At 48.9% G+C, this 4,459-nt stretch overlaps 2 long non-coding RNA genes across 2 annotated transcripts; both read right to left on the bottom strand.

The window, feature by feature from the left end:
- Positions 1-1,487: 1,487 nt before the first annotated feature.
- On the bottom strand, positions 1,488-3,126 carry LOC103907921. The gene is made up of 2 exons (XR_658121.2): positions 2,744-3,126; positions 1,488-2,530 (listed from the first exon to the last, which is right to left on the bottom strand). It is a non-coding gene; the product is annotated as an uncharacterized LOC103907921 (long non-coding RNA).
- Positions 3,127-3,206: 80 nt separating this feature from the next.
- On the bottom strand, positions 3,207-4,211 carry LOC109279806. The gene is made up of 3 exons (XR_002086345.1): positions 4,131-4,211; positions 3,603-3,659; positions 3,207-3,497 (listed from the first exon to the last, which is right to left on the bottom strand). It is a non-coding gene; the product is annotated as an uncharacterized LOC109279806 (long non-coding RNA).
- Positions 4,212-4,459: the final 248 nt, after the last annotated feature.

Genomic DNA, 4,459 nt, shown 5'->3' with positions numbered 1-4,459 from the left:
TGGCACCTATCCTGCTAAAGGAAATGGATTTATTACCCAGGCTTTCTTCTAAGGATCTTTTTTTAAATCTTGCACTCCTTGCTTTTTTATTTTGTCAAAAGAAGGGATGTTATTCCCTGACCTATATTGGTATACACAGATGTTGAAAAAAAAATAGCTTTCCTTTGTCAGATGCCAACTGTGAAAACTGGGAAGAAAGCTACTGCTGGGAGATTTTAGGAAGCCCTGGTGTGTTCGTAGTTCAGGCCGGCTCGTTTTGCAGGATAAGGGTTGTATTGCCCTTTCTTGGCCCTACATGGCGTTGCCATTGCTCACCTCACCTTCTTGGTGGGGCTCTGCTACGTTTGTGCCCCATGCCACTTATGTTCTTGCAGCTCAAACCTTAGCAGTGAATAGAGAGAGCAGTTCACAGTGAGGGGTGAGGGACATGGGGGTAGAGAGCGATAAAACCAGAGCCTTCAAAATGCTGCATTTGCTCGGCAAGTGGGGCCCCGTGACTCACAACGCAACAGGCAGAGCTTAGCTCTGCCACGGGGATTTTGACTATTGCATGCTATCAGCTGGGCCCAGGTCCGCCGAGGGTTGGAAGAAGGATGAAGGCTGATGAGACGATGCTGTGCGCTTTCCTGGGATGAGTAATCCAGGCAGTCCGCTCAGGCGTCACCTGGGTGAGTGAGTCCTTCTGTAAGGCCCCCATCCACGCGTACGTGATCCTCTGCTTTCCTCATAGGTTTTCTTCTCTCCAGCAAGTATTTGGGGATTGAATCCTTTCATGTCAACCAATTTCAGAGTCAAAGCAACGAAGTGACACACATGCCATGCACAATACGAGGGCCATGCAAGCTGCATGCTGTAAGCTCGCCTGCACCGCTCTCCCAGTGCACTCCAACACCGTTGACCATCCTTAGGACATGCTGCCACGAACAAAACCACCCATTCGGCTGCTGAAGGGGGGCTTCCCCCTCCTAAAGCAGCTCAGCACAGCGATGGCTCAGTACAAGAAATTTTACCGCATCTACAAATGACAACGTTATGTTTATCTCATCTCCCACAATGCTGAAATGCTGATGGATGCACCACAATTCATTTTCTACTCCCACGGTTCTCCTCCTACACTCCACCTTTTCATTTCTCTACTCCTACTCCTGCTCCCATTTTCCACTTCTCTACAATACAATATCTCCTATCATCCTTAGCATCACGTTATATTTTTTTCAAATTAAAGACTTGAAGATTGCCTTTTATCATCATTGGAATAAAGCACAGCCTTCTATTCATATTCCAGGTTTGAGGCAGCCAAAATAAAGGATCTATACTGTCTTCTTACTACCGTCTGTATAATTCACTCTCTGAGGTTTTGATCAAATTCAGCAGGAGATTACATGAGGTTGAAAGCACTCGTACTCTATGTACAGCTCTTTTTTCTACATGTATGTGCGTGGTGAGAGAGTACAAACGTTGTAACAGAACAAAAAGCAACGATGAAATACCAGTGTGTGCTTGGTATCGTAAGAGCTGGGAGAAAGCTTATTTTCTGAGGAAGGATGGGGGAGTTCAGCACCTCCAGTTTCCTCCCACATCTCTCAGAAGGGACTGACTTTGGTTTGTAGTCCGGGTGGCGTGGCACCTCAAGCACATCCCCTCCCAGCCCAGGGTGACTGAAGGTCTCCCCACACAGCAGGGTTTGGACATGTCCCAGGTGGACGGGGCATTCGCACTGCCCAGCTGAGGGAGTTCAAGGTGCCTGAAGCTCTCCCAACCAGCCTGAGAGTTCTTACACAGCCGCTGGAGAAAGGCAGCCCCTTGGCAGCGCATTTCGGAGCAGGAGCTTAACTTCACCGCTGTGAGTTACCTCCTGGGAGTGTGCATCTCTCCCCATCAACCACACGAACCACAGAGGGAATTTAAGGATCTGCTAATCCCTTGCCACGATTCGGTGGTGCTAATGCCCCCACTCACTTTACATCCTGCCCTTCGTCTCCTGCCTCGCACAGCAGCATCCACAGGCAGGTTGGGGTCCGGCTGGCCCAGGGAGAGGTGGGTGTCACATTTAGGGTCACTCTGTGGTCGATGGAGGGAAACACGTCCCCCCGCAGGTGATTTGCCACTCCAGATGGCGGAGCTGACCGGCCACGGGGATGCTAGGCTCTCGCTCCGAGTAGTTCACACGCATTTTCAGCCAGCTGCCTTCAGGCCAGCAAATCCCACCCATTGCATTTTATAGCACATAGAAAACGCGTAATTGCCACTTCCCCTGCTGTCATGTCCCTTGGATTTTCAGGGCTCCAGAAGCGTCCGGTGACTCGGTGCAAGCCAGAAGTGATGGACAGGACGATGCTGATCTCAAGGAATGACTTGCTCAAGCAAAACAAGTGGCACTCAGCCTTGCCTGGCACAAACTTTTACATTATTTCTTGTTATCCGATGTACGCTATCACCTGTACACCCCAGAAGGGCTGCAGCCCTCCTGAGCTCAACAGTAAGAAAAAGGCCGTGCCGTACAGCGTCGGGCTAACAGGCTAACCGGGCACTGCGGAGAGATGGCAAAAGAAAGGCAAAATGATTAGTCCTACTTTGCAGGGCCGCCATGAACTCACATAATGTGCAGAGAACCGCACAGAGGAAGTTAAGTGCAGAGACAGACTTTGAAGCCAGGTCTACCAAGCCCCAGTCCTTAGGCTTAAAAAAATTCATGTCGCCAAATAGTTGTCAGGGTACTTGCTGGTGAGGGGTTTGAAGTTACCTTGTCTCAGCTCCACCTCCTGCTACGCACAGGTGAAAATCCTGAATGCTCCCAGTAGAGGCAGCAAGGCCCTTCTGGATTTACATCTGTATGGCTGGAATTAGGGCCAGGAGAGCTTCATAAATGCTGGCTGCGCTGCCTGCCCGCCTCACTGGACACATTTCAGAGTCGAGAACTGCCGGATTCTCACAGAGTGTGGTGCAGCTCCAGCCCCCGGAAAGTCTCCGCGCAGCCCACCCCTTCTTCTCAGAGGAGATGGGGAACCACGGTTGGCGATGTGAGCGCTGCCCAAATGCCATCTCCTTCACCTCCTCACCACCTGCCGTGGGGAGCCCGGCTGCTGTAACTGGGGCTCTCACAGCAGCTGCTGCATCCTCCTCCTTCCTCCTTCACCTCCTCACCACGGGGAGCCCGGCTGCTGTAAGTGGGGCTCTCATAGCAGCTGCTGCATTCCCCCCCGCCCCCCCCCCCCCCCTCCCCCCCCGCCAGCAATCAAAAGCAAGTCTCCAAACTGGACAGCAACAGCCCGCAGCCTACCCCCTCCTCCTCCACCAATTTCTCTATAGCAGCTTTGGTGGCAGGGAGCAGCTGCAGGGCTCGGCGGGCGCTGCTGCCAGGAGGAAGGGCGAAAGGGAGCCGTCAAAAGGGGCGAAGGCAGGGTTGTGCTCTCCAGACTGGGAGATGGAGCTGCTGGGGGGTGGGCTCCCAAAATCTCGGTGCAGACCTAGTGGCTGCTGAGGTTGGACCACCCTGGCTTAAAAGAAATGCCGAAATAAATATTTAGTTAAATAAATTAAAAAAGGATTTAGTAAAAAAAAAAAAGTATGGTTTTTTTTAAATAGCTAGTAAAAATATTTACTATGTATTTTTGGACAATTTCCTTTGATGTTGTTCATACATCATTTGCCCTCAGCATCTGCAAAAAAGTAAACAATTAAGATTTCAGGGCAAGGTTTCAGGGAAACCATTTCTAAGTTGCACTATTTAAAGGAATCGGAATTTAATTTTAAATTTCCTTGTTCATGTCAGAAGCACTCGTATGCTTTTCCAGTCAAAGAAAAGAAATAATAATACGACTTTATTCATTGGTGCGATTAATGCAGCTCGAATTCCTACTAGGTGTGGCTCTTACTTAGCATTTGGACAAAACCGTATTCACTGAATAAGCTCAAGTGTGGCATACATTACTGGGAACCACAGTCTGCTGCCACATTTCATAAACAGAAGAAGAAGGTAAGCTGAAGAAAATATTTGACACAAATTCGTCTCTCGACTCTCACAATCTAGGCTCAAGACCTCCCATTTAAACATATATCCTCTCGCACCCACGTATATACATCCATAAGTGAAAGACTGAAGTACAATATGCCCGAGAAATTATCCTTACCAGGGTCGATACGATAAATACCGAAGGTAGTGTCTATGTAGCGATATCTGTTTTTAATGTGTCATGTGCAATCACTGGCTGTGATGTAAAAACAGAAGGCAAGAGTTTATCAGGTTTCAGATTCAGCTGAGTCACCCGGCCCACCCCTATGCAAAGGCCAATGTGCCTGGAAGTAAACACAGTTCAAGTGGTATGTATGTTTTCCAGGGTGTTGGGTTTCTGTTTTGTCGTAAATATGATCTATTACAATATTCTCCCACATCCTACAGTCAATGTTTCAACATTTTCAGGTGCGTTTCTCATTTCTTGTTTTCCTTGATATATTGCTG

Source organism: Aptenodytes forsteri, unplaced genomic scaffold (assembly GCF_000699145.1).
Source record: "Aptenodytes forsteri isolate BGI_AS27 unplaced genomic scaffold, ASM69914v1 Scaffold155, whole genome shotgun sequence".
Taxonomy (NCBI): Eukaryota; Metazoa; Chordata; class Aves; order Sphenisciformes; family Spheniscidae; genus Aptenodytes; species Aptenodytes forsteri.
This window is presented reverse-complemented; position numbering and strand designations above follow the sequence as displayed.